At 26.3% G+C, this 13088-nt stretch overlaps 1 long non-coding RNA gene across 2 annotated transcripts in view; it reads left to right on the plus strand.

Annotated features, from left to right (window-relative positions):
- LOC122852633 overlaps positions 1-13088 on the plus strand; it is a 66438-nt gene that overhangs the window by 34105 nt on the left and 19245 nt on the right. For both annotated transcript variants that reach the window (XR_006373839.1, XR_006373838.1), the window contains exon 6: positions 3451-3490. This is a non-coding gene — a long non-coding RNA (uncharacterized LOC122852633). The remainder of the gene's footprint in view (positions 1-3450; positions 3491-13088) is intronic.

Below are 13088 nucleotides of genomic sequence, written 5' to 3' on the forward strand. Positions count from 1 at the left end.
CCGAGCTTTTATTGTCGGATTAAATATTTAGGAATCAGCTACTGAGGAATTGAATGCTTTATCGAGTATCGGTGCAACAAACAAGACTTGGAGAAAGACTCAAAGGATATATCTAAAAAAATATCAAATCGTTTTTCTTGATAAATCAAGCAATGATTAAAAAACCACGTCGTCTTTATAAGTGTCAATGCATGTGTAGTAGTTGAAATTATTTCCATGCGCAAGTCGAGATGGTGACATCAGATATATATATTATAAATTCTGAAACTCGAAATCATATAGTGCGGGGCAGTACAAATATTTGTCTGGAAACAAATATACTAGATGAGTATTTATGTTGATGACGAATGTTTTGAAAACGAGCTTTTTCTTTTTTAACATAACTTTCGATAATCAATATTGAAAATAGTATACAGTAGCGTACCGAAAACATGGAAAATTTTAGCAGCGAAAAAGGAAAGAATTACGCATGCATGCATCTTGCTAAGAAAAAAAAAGCAAGAATTTAAACAAAAATTAATATACCTTTCTCTACAATAAAAACAATTTATTGATAATTTCGTGCGAATAAAACCATTGTATAAAGTTTCTAAAATATCTGAAAAAGTATTTAGATAAATCATTCATAGTTAACTAATAAAACAAGTATAATTTCAAAAAAGTATAACAGAAAATCGATAAGATAATTGTAAGTGCTCTTGACCATGGTAGCGACCAACCAAACCGACTCAAGTTAAGCATCGAAATAGTTATTCAACAATCTCCAAATTGTATATATATCACAGAACAGGAATAGTTAAACAGCTAGTATTTTATTATAAAAAAGTTTTTCATGAAGATGAATATAATATGCTTAGTCATTGAAGCTTAAATAATAATAATAATAATAACAATTTAAATTCGATAGCAAAAAAAAAAACACTGAAAATAACATATTTTTTTTTCATAATTCGTATAATATTATTGGAATTATATTAATATATGCAAAGAAATGTATTATTTCTGTTCTCATACCTATCGAAAGCTTAAGAAAGAAAACAATAAAAAAAGCTCTTTTGCTAACGATAAAATTAAAATATAAAAATTGCTCACGATTTTTATGATAAATGAAATATTCCCAGAATCAAAAACTGTTATAAATTTTGATAAAAAAAATATAATTTTAATTTTATATATAATTTTTTTGTTAAAACAGAAAAAAGTTTATTTTCTTTTTTTTTTAATTTCATAAGATTTAACGTCCGAAAAAAAATTATAACATATATACCGATTGCGTATGAGTATAAAAGTTGACTGGTCAAAAGACTTGAATGAATATATATAGGATAGTTTGAAAACCAGAGAAATTGAACGATTGTCCGAATGAGACTCTTACCCCTACTCAAGTAATTTACCCCACGAATAAACTGACCGGTTGTGGACATCAGCTGTGAGTTGAGAATGTATTGGGAATATAGAAACCAGTTCATCGCGACAAACAGGGAAGATGGACAATCAAAGAAAGGTCAGTTTATTCGGTTGAATAAAAAAAAAAAAAAAGGAAATGAATGGACAGAGAAGAAACTAGTCTAAAGAATAAAAAATATATATTTTTCAAAGGGGCGAAATTTATACATCGAATATCAGGGAAAATAATTTTTAAAAAACCTGTTTTACATTAATTTACAAAAAAAAAAAAATATGATAATCTGCGTGGTAAGAACTTGATGATTTTGTCATGTTTTTTTTACGTTATTTTATAATTTCTGTAAAATATTTCGTCAATCGAAAACATAAAGATCTTGCTAAATATCTTCGTATAAAAATAAAATAATAATTAATAAATAAACATCAATTTTTTTGTAATTCCAAAAATATTTTATTAAATTTTTTAATTGTTATTTATTTATAATAAAAGAAAAATTATTTATTGATAAAATTTTGCTGGCCATTGCATTATAATATTAAAAATAATTCGAATTTATCTACAAGAACGAAAAAAAAAAAAACGTTTTAATTTTTGTAGCTTTTTGAATATAAAAATATAAATTAAGAAACCTGATCAAATTTCTATGGGTATATATATTATGAGATAGTGATTCGCATCTGCTCACATATAGTGTAACACATATGAATACAATCAACATTTGGATACTCGTTGATTGTTGTCTGTTGGCAAGTATATTCAAAAACTGGTTAAACTGGACGTTGAAAAATGCGGGCGTCACTCTAGTTTTTATTCAATCGAAGTGGTTTATTCATATAATAAAAAACTGGTTGCCCAAAAAAAGACATGAATAACAATAAACATGTATGTAGTTACATCAAAAGGTCATTGCATTTTACTTTTTTTACACAAAGTAAAAATTATACGATTCACACAAAAATATCAGTTGTATTATTCCAAAAAATATATCAACTACACGCAAAGAATTGAAATTTCAAATTAAATTTGTCATTTGTATAAATGACAAAAAAACCCCATATGTAATATATATATAGTGTCTTTCATACTCGTGTGTGTATGTTCTATTTCAATCTGTATCAACGTGCCAAGCTCACTTGGTATATAACAATATCTCGCGTGCGGTCAGTTGAATATAAATAAGCAATTATATACGTCACCTCATTAGGTTGCAATATAGCTTACCAGAGAGCTATAAAAATCTTCTTTTTTTTTCATTTTTTTTTTGTCATATAGGTGCTAATTGCATTCATACTGCACCATTGACAAGCCCGAGGCGATTTCAGCACCCTTGATTTGTACATAGACATACTCGAGCCATAAACAGAATTACACAAATTTAAACAATAAACGTAGTAAGTCAGTATTGTACCCCCCTACAGTGGAGCCTTGACCATTGGTCAAGCTTTTGAGTTAATTTTCGTACTATAGCCACGAGTGTGCACAATGACTACCAACAATGTGAGCTCCTGTTAATTCTTTGATACCTTTATATATTCCTGCTGAGTTTATGGAGATTTACTTTAACAATGACTTTAAAAAAGAATAAGAAAACTTTATATTTTATTTTTTTTTCTGTACTTAATATATAATGATTTTTTGCTAACTGCACGAGTAAAGAATAGTATAATGGATATTCAAGTATTTTTGGATTTCTAATTTAATTATAAATAATATTTTTTTTTGGAGCTAAAATATTTTTACGATTTTATTTGTGATCGATATTGTGCTGGGGTAAAAATTTGCTTGATTATTTGATGATTATCTAATGTCGAACTCTTGAAAGCTCGATGAAAATAATAAATTTACATGTCAAATTAATTCATGGTATAATTAGATCCATGATTAATTTTTTTTCCAATAAAAAAATTACTTGGTTAATTTTTTTGATTCGACTAGTCTTATCTGTATATTTTTTTTTCATTTTTTTGATTTTTTTTCTTGACAAAAATATGCAAGTGTATTTTTCATTTTAATAGTACAATTTTTTTTTAATTGTGTTGCAGATGGAATTGCATAATTGTTGCAGCATCAACTGCAGTAAGGGTGAGTTTAGAAATTTATAAAATCTATTTTATTATTATTTTTAGATGACCAAATTCTTTAGTATCGTTTCAAATATTTTCTGTCAAATATTCGAGTCGTTTGAACTTGCGTTTACATTTGGGTGTGTGCGGTTAGAAATCTGTTTCAGAATATAATTAAGATTGGTTTAGCTAAAGCGAGATTGTTATTAACTGTTGAACCAGTTTATTATTTAAATAAAATTGTTTTTTTTTATTTCGGCTTGTTGACAATTGTTGCACAGTGAAAAAAGTGAGTAGGAAATTCCAAGCGTTTAAATATTCGAATGTAATTTAAAATCCATTCGAAAAAATTCGATCACCTTGTCATTTGAAATATCATCGATACCTGATATATTTTAAAAAATAAAAAAGTAAAAGACAGTTTTAATAAATCTAAAATATGATTGTTTTTGCATATAATATGTAAAGCTTTTAAATGAGACCATGTGAAGTTAGCAGTTAGCAAGTTATAGCAACGATAGTAAATAAGTAAAGTTTGTTTAAAACTTCTAATAGGGATACCTCTACCACACTATTGCAAAGGATGAAGTACAAGGTTTGAGGTTACTCTGATGAACGGACTTACTTCATACAGGTGTAGTAAATTGAATTGAGGAAAACGTTGACAACGCTTTCGTTTTATTTCTAATGTTTGTCACATGTATATCACTTGCATCACCTTCCCTTATTCAGCATACGTTGTAAACTCCCTCGAAAAAAAAGTAAAAAATATATACATAATAGAATTTTATATAGGGTAACGCCCTTTTTTTCATATAAGGCTGTGGTGACAGTATATATTGTGATCTAGGCGGGACTATTTAGCTTTTAAATCCATCCCCTTTTTCATTCAAAAGTTCTAAATTTATAGCACAGATGACGACACCTTTGAGAAATTTTTTTTTTTTTGACTTATTGCTTATATAAAGTCATGATATATTAATCTGTCAACAATTTTAAAAATACAATTAACTTTAAAAGTATAAACTTTAAATTTATTCATAATAATTTACATGAATATTTTCATCATAATTTAACATTAAAAAATAATAGAAAAATATCTTATTTAAAATTCTATCAAATATTAATATTTTTCAGTATGTTTATAACAAAAAAACTATCTTCATATTCAATAATAACGTTTGTAAAATTTATTTATCAATAAAATAAATATTGAGACAGCTCTTCTCATATAAGGGTAGAAAAAATTGGAGCAAAGATCTCTTCTTTGTCGATCGTACTGTAGGGGTTCGTGATATATAATTACGCAATCTAAGATCTTTCTAGCATCTGAGTAGTGGTGCCACCTATATTTATAAAAGTTTGCAGAAAAATAAATTAACAAGTTTCACAAATCTTACGTTGGAGGTCGCTTAAATCATCAGATAAAAAACGATACATCAATTAAGGGGTAGTTTGCACCCAGTCGTTTTTTTTTTTTGCTCTTTTATTTTTTTGTAGCCATACAAACCCTCAAAGTTTCTGCTCGGTGAACCATATTGTACTAGGGTCACGATGGGTACTCTTGGTTAACTTTTTTTTTTTCTCTTTTCGTTTTTTTTTTTTATTTTCATTCTTGCTCAAGCTAGTATTTCTTCGCTAAAAAAAAACCACCGTGATAATCATTTTATATATTGTTTTTTTTTTGTATTATAAATTAAACAGAGAAACTTTTATTATTATTATTTTTCTTTTTTTTTTCATCGTCTGAGAATTGTAATGATCCAGAGGCTAGATTGAGAACGCATTTGACTTCCCCTTCTGTAAATTTTGACTCGACGTTGAGATTAATTTTGACTGAACAGAGACTAGCTCTCACTGATTGCTTTGCGAATTTTCGTGAAGCTTTTTAGTATTTTTTTTTTATATTTTGAAATATAATCACAATTTATCTATCTTGATATTATATTAAAAAAAAAAAAAACAAGTATATTATAATTTATAGAAATTCAATTTCTTATATATAAATAAATTGCCAACTCAAGTGAAATTATATAATTATTCTAAAAAAAAAAAGAAGAATAAAATGTTAAAAATATACTCTTGTTATTTTACCATAATAAAAGTAAAAAAAAAAAAGAATACTTGGTTATTATTATTTGTATATTTTTAAGACATCTGCAATGAACATGAAAACGTCTTTCCATTTGTATATATATTTATATATGTACATATAACAAGAATTGTTGAATGAAGAATGACCGAGAGTGGTAGTTCGCTATGAGAAGAAAGGAACCAAGGTATACCGCTTAAATATATATATAGCGAGCGGGGGGTTAAAAGAGAGGAGGGCTATCCAAGTAAAAAGGGAGAAAATAAATTGAAAGCAAAATTGTACTCGCAGAAGAAAATGGAATTATTCTTCGCCGCTGTTCCAACAAGATACGAAGAAAAAGAGGTAGATAGTGAATAAAAAAAAAAAATAAATAAAAAAAAGATAAAAAAAAAATGGTTGGCAGGGGGTTGGTTGAAGCTTGGGGTGTTGAAAAAGAAAGGGTAAGGTTGTCCGAGATGAATTCGGGCTCCATTGTGCCCGCCGGGAAGAAACGAAAAGAAGAATAGTTGCTTGAATGTAGATGATAAAGAACGGAGAAAGAATAAGGCTGTTGGGGGTGAGTGATATAGCGGTACGACAGGGTGGAAAGTAGGGTGGGAATATACTAACTGTAGGTTGTTTGAGAAAGAAGGCAGACGTTACTTGAAAAGGCACAAGAAAGGTAGCGAATTTCAAGATATTTTCTTCTTGGTATACTAGGAATTGAAAAATATAAAAAAATAAAATGAAAGAAATAAAAAAAAAGATAATGAAAAAAAATAAAAGTAGGGAAAAAGTTTCTAGCAACCCAGACCGGATGGTGCGATTACCGGGAATAGAAACTCGCGTACCTCGCTAGTTGGAAGAATTTTTTTTTTTTTTTTTTTTGAATTTTTTTTCCATTTATTTTATTTTTTCCAATTTTCTTTTTTACTTACGAATGAACGAATGCTTTTTATTCAGAAAGTTGGTTCCACAGAAAATTTCTTGCTATCGAGCGATTTCGTGGAAATACCTATCATCTTTTTTATACTCAAATAACTAGAAAGTCAACCCAATTACTTTCGTATTTAATTTTTATAAAACTTTGCATTTTCAATTTTTTACTCTTTACCAAAGTTTTAAATTTTATAAAGATCAGTAATCAAAAATCAATCGTATTTATATATTTTTTTTGATCCATTATAAATAGTTACTATCTTGAAAAATTTAATTTGCTTACTATATTATATTTGTAAATTTCGAGTTATCAATGCATGGAGAGAGAATTTATTTAATTCAAATTATCTGAATGATATTAAAATGATATAATTGAGATAAATGAATTATTTCTTTCAACTAAATACAGATTATTTTACTAAAATAGATATATAATTAGTAAAAAATAAAAACTAAAAAACAATTTATTTATTTGAAAGCTATATTTGTCAAATTATTTTTAATGTTTTTTATTTACTGCGCATATACGTGTAAATATAAAACGCGGTAAAGAGAACACGTGAGTTAACTTGGTCACTCGAAAAGTGTTCAAAATAAACAGGATGTTTCTTTTTTAATCAAATGCAATTGGCATTTGAATTTGTTTTACATTATTTACAATTGAATACAGCTAATTATTAACTAAACAATTAATTGCACATAAACACTGAAACTCTTTTTTTTATTTCTATAAATAGTTATGTAATTATTGATTAGTAACCATTATGCATAATAAAAAAAAAATTTCTATCGCAATTATTAATAGATATTAGTAATTATAAGAAGAAAAATTTTTTTTTCATGTGATTTCAAGAGATAAATTTTCTGATTTAAAAAAATCAAAATTATAATAGAATGCTAAAATAATTTTAAATATAGTTTTTAAATTCAGGTTACAAGTGCTCTAGAAATATTTTCAAAATTTGAATTTGTAAATTTTCAGTGTTTTTGTTACTTTGTATGCATACTCTTATTCAGCTGTCCATTTTACCACGTGTTTTATCATTTTAGTTATGTGAATGAGCAGTTTGTAAACCACTCAATAATATACATATATATACTTGAACATAGACAAGTAAACTAAATCATACTTTGAAGACTTATTTACAATAATTAGTATCATAATATTAATAAAAAAACTCGATACCATTACCCATTGATTGGCGTTTATGATTTTTCTTTGTGGTTTGAAAGATAGTGAAATATATAATTACAAAGAATAAAGATTTCAAATAAGAGACTCTTTGAAATATCATTTTAGCTATAGTAGCTAAATTCGTTAATGGTAGAGCAATTAATGGAAAACACGGATGCAGTATAATTATATTATTTTCACGCCAATCACATCAGCCAAGAAAATAACATGGATGTTTTTTATCGATACAAATATCAATATGTGTGAAAGTACCTGTATACAAAAATAAGAGGGAAAGAGTTTATAATTAAATAACTCAATTACACGTGACAGACAGATATATATATAAATATTAAAATAAAAACTCACATGTTTTTTAAAAATATCAAAATTAATTATGTAATGTAATGATGATTTTATTTTACAAAATTGTGATATATTTTTTATCATTATATTTTGTAATATAAACTGGCTAAAAAATATGATAAATATGATATTAACCAAAATTTTTTTTATCGAGATGAAAATCACAAAAAGAAGAAAAAAAAAAAAGCTTTATCCATTAAAATATTCTCTGAGAGGTTCGCATCCATCTTGCCGATATTATTGACGTTTTGTGCCACCCCTAGTTTTTCTACCCTCTTTTTTCCCCCTTTAAATTCAAACTCTCTCGTCCAGGACCAAGAGGGTGGGTTGTAGAAAAGTAGTATAAAATTGTTTGTCTTCGTTTTTCATTGGATATTTTTATATGATTTTTCTCACTTTACTTGCTGAATGCTTCGTGCATATCTCTGAGAAAACGAGGGATGGAAATTGTGGGGGTGTCGCGGGGGGTGTTTAAAAGACCAAGAGAAAGTAAGACGGCTCTTATTCGCACGAGCTTTTTCGAATACTCTATTGATTGAGCCTTGATAGAAAAAAAAATAAAATAAATAAAAAGAAAAAGACGAGAAAAAAGAAATATAAAAGTTATATTCAATAAAATCAAAATGTCATAGACATGCAAACGGACGTGAAAGCGACATTATTGTATGTTTTTTTTTTTCAAATGAAAAATTAATTTATCATAACCAAGATGATTGTGAGTTGATGAATGGCACACAAGCCTATCAAAAATTATCATCATCCAGAAGATATAAATCATAAATATATCAAAAAAACATTCTTTTTTTTCTTACGTTTATTTTAAAAAATCTAGCCTCTTTTTATTTTTGTCTATTCACTTTTTTTTGTATGAAATAAAAAATGCTAAATGGATTTTTTCTTTTGTGTTTCTTATGAATAATAAAATTCTAGATAAATATAATCCAAATTAGTTAGTTTGGTCTGGTTATTAATTCAAACTGGGGGTTAGTCGACTGGTCACTTTAGTGGTCAAACGACTTTGAGATAGCAAGTGATTCTGGAATGTTGTTATCATCTATGCAACATCTGATTTAACTCAATTTCATAAATATAAATATATAAAATTTAATAATATAAATTAATAGTTATTATATTTATTAAATAAATCATATTTTGACAAGAAATAAATTGTCATTGATAGTTTAATAATTATAATCGTGAATATATCAAAATAAAAGTACAAAGAAGTCAAAAAATATATTTTTTTTTTCTGTAAAATAACCAACGGCTAATTGGTAATTACGAATAAATGTAAAATTTATTCTGCATGTATAAATGTAACAAGAGTCGGCAAATGTATATACAACCAATCAAGTTAAAGAGTTTTTGTTTACTAAATTTGCATGTTGTTTGAATGACGAAATTTATATCAAAAGAAAACAAATGAAACTTGTAAGTCGAATTGATAATTTGGCATATTTCAGGCAAGTGTGTTAGTATAACACGATATCCGTTGTGACAGACAAGAGATGACTCTATACAAAAGATTATTCACTCTCGAAATTTACTTGAAACATATAAAGCTATTTTTAAAAATATAGAAAAAAATTTAAAGTTTACAAACTACGTAAGTTTATAATAGAAAAATCGTTTGTAAAATATATTTAAAACTTTTGTCATTGGTCCAGTAAATTGTCCCACGTTTTAAAATAATTTTGAAAAAAAAAGTATAAGTGAATTTTTGTGTCTATAAAAAAAATTAACATAATAGATATCGTTTCGATTTGATAGTTGAATAATGAAAATTAAAATTAATGTGAATGGCTATACAGTGCTGAGTGGTAATTGATTGTCTCTAGAGCTTAAAATATGTATGCATCATAGACTCTACTGACTTTCAACTTTAATATTAAAAATATGAATTTTTTATTCAATTTTTTATGAAATAAATAATTACAAATGATTGGTGAATTTAGTCTGTGTGTAAAAATCAAAAATTAAAATATTTTAGCTAACAATTTAGAGCGTCTTTCTGTCTTTGAAATCGCCAAGAATTAATGAAATTTTTCTTCTTTTTTTTTTTTATGGCTATGCGTATATACCCTTTGGTATAAATTGGTTCTTTCATTCTGCGCGTGCGGCAATGATTTTTTCGATCCTCTTATTTTCTTCTTCTTCTTTTTAGCTCAGTGCTTTTATGGTGGAGAGAAAGTAGCCAGACTTACTTGCCTTTTTTTTTTCCTTTTTATTTTTATTTTTTTTTTCTCAAACCAACCCCATTTCTTCAGCCCCTGCATCTTTTAAAGACAAGAGTGGCACGCAGAGGGACGCAAATTAAAATTCTCGCTATTTTCTACCGTTTCTTATTTCCTTCGGTGGTTCTCAACTTTTCATTTTTTATTGTTATTTATATTATATAGAATATCCAAGTATAAATATTAAATAATTGTAAAGCTTTTTCTTTAATTTCAATGATTTTTAAAAATAAAAAAGTACAAGAAAAATTAAAAAGTTTTCATGACAGAAAAAAAGTTATTAAATTTATGAATATTATTTATTTAAAAATAGTAAATTTAAATTAAATTTTTTTCATTTTTATACTCTTTATTTTAAATAAACATGAGAAATATTAATTAAAAAAATTATTTGCTTTATATTTGAGGTCTGTGACATGCACAAGTACTTTATGAGAAGAATAAAAAATTTATTTCTATGAAATCAGTCATCTGAATTTTTTATGTTTTTTTTTTTCTAAATAAAGAAAATGTTTTTATTCCGTTATAACAAATTTTTTTCTTACTGTAAATGATGAAAAAAAAAAAAATTTTTTTTCGAAATTTTCACAAAATGATAATTTAAAAAATAAAATATATTTATTTTTAAATAATTAAATTTTTCTTCAAGTCATTTTCAATTAAATTTAAACAAATAATTTTATGATGTAGAAAATTAGAAATTATAATTTTATTTAAAAAAATATAAATTTATATTTGTTGGATTTTAAAGCTAAATGTCTTTTTGTCAATAAAAAAAAAAAAAAAAAATTATAAGCGCTACATTTAACTATAAAAAAGCAACGGACTCAAACAGATTAAGGATTTTCAAGTTAAACTGAAAAACATAAAAAGATCTCTGGATGATGGCAGAGAGAAGAAAAATAAGAGACAAATCGAGAGTGAGAAAAATAAAAAAAAGAAATTATGAAAAAGAGAGAACGATACATTAGGGAGGATTCGACGTAAAAGAAAGTGGGTATGAGGTGGCTTTGGTCGGAGCTTTTTCCCTTCTTATCTGCTTGGTCTTCGTTCTTCTGGCCGGAGGGAGTTTAGTTTTTATAATAAAGGACCGTAATTAATGCCGCCTTATTCCACCCAACCAACTTACCCCCGCCGATCTTTTTCTGCTGTCTTCCTACTTGTCCACCACTCAACTTTCAACTATATAACCCTCCATTGCTGTATTCATCGTCAGACTGGTCGAGAAAACACTATAGGCTAACTTTTATTTTATTTTTTTCTTTTTATCCTCAGTAAATCTTTAAAAATTTAATTTCCCCCAGCAAAATTTCCAATAAAAAATGAAAAAAAAAACTAAAACAATTTATTATTTTTTATTTTTCTTAGTTCTTTAAACATTATTTTTTATAATTTTATAATATTCATCGTCTTGAGTCGAGCCATGAACAATCATCAAATTCTTTTAAACAAAACTTTTTAAATTAAAACTATATTATATAAATTTTATTTTTTTTTATATTGAAATTTTTTTTTCTTATTAATTAAATACTTTTTTTTCAACTATAAATATAGCGATGAATTAACTTTAATTTATATCAATCGCAATTATACATTACATAATAAAAATAAAAAATATTGATTAACATAAAATTTAATTTAACCAATTTACTTTGAATTATAATTAATATATTAATTTTTATTTAATTCACAAAACTTTGATTTATTTTTGTATATTAGCTTGCGAGCACATATAGTTTACAACAAAAATATCAGTGTCGATAAAAAACTAAACATTAAACTAAATAACTTGATGAATTCAGCAAAACTTTTAATTGATCTATTGACAAAATATTTGATAATTAATCGAAACTAATTATTAACAACAAAACCATTACTTCCTTCAAGTCTATTAAATAATTTTTTACTAATTATTATGGTATCTTAAAGTATATAAAAATTTCAGCAAAGTAATATCATACACCTCGACAAATTGCGACCCATGATTATAATAATTTTTCAACAATATTTTTCATTTATTTTTTTTTTCTTTTCTCGTTATAGCTAGTAAAAATTTTGTCCCCTTTTTTAAACTTGAATAAAAATTATATAAATCCGTTAGCTATATAACCGGTTTTGCAAATTCATACAGGGTTGTGGACTAGAGACGAGGTCATCTACCATATATATTGAGGTCAAAAAAAAAAAAAAGAAAATAATAATAATGCGTACGTGCACATATTTACCTGTGTAAATAAAATTTTAACAATAGATTTATATAAAGAAATAAAAATAGAAAAAGAGAGATGTAATATTGATCCCCTTATCTAATTCATTTTTGCCTACCTACTCTGGCTATATACCTAAACAACTAGTATATACCTATCTCAAATGGACATCTGGTCATCGAAATTTAAAGAAAAAATAATAGTAAAAAACTTGCCTGACCAGTTCTAGAATATTATAACATCCTATGTTCCCTTTGGTGGCCCGTGAATCATAAACCTAGAAGAGGGTATATGCTAATGAGCAGCCCATTGGGCTACCCTTTTTCTAACTTAACCCTTTCGGCCTACAGGGTCATTTTTGAGAAACGAGTTTTCGTACAGATTTGTTGTTTTTTATTTCATTTTATTTTCTCATTCTATCACTCTCATTTTGATTGTTAAATAAATTCAATAGATTTTTTTTTTTTTTAATTCACATTAAATGGCAACTCTGTCCCTTACCTTAAATTCAATGGACATAAATATCAAAGTAGTGGGGATGATCAACGATCAAATTTTGTTAGCCTACACTTTGGTCAAGCCAAGAGACATTCCTTGTTGTGGCTGCCTGAAGTTGACATCAT

Source organism: Aphidius gifuensis, linkage group LG1, assembly GCF_014905175.1.
Source record: "Aphidius gifuensis isolate YNYX2018 linkage group LG1, ASM1490517v1, whole genome shotgun sequence".
Lineage (NCBI taxonomy): Eukaryota > Metazoa > Arthropoda > Insecta > Hymenoptera > Braconidae > Aphidius > Aphidius gifuensis.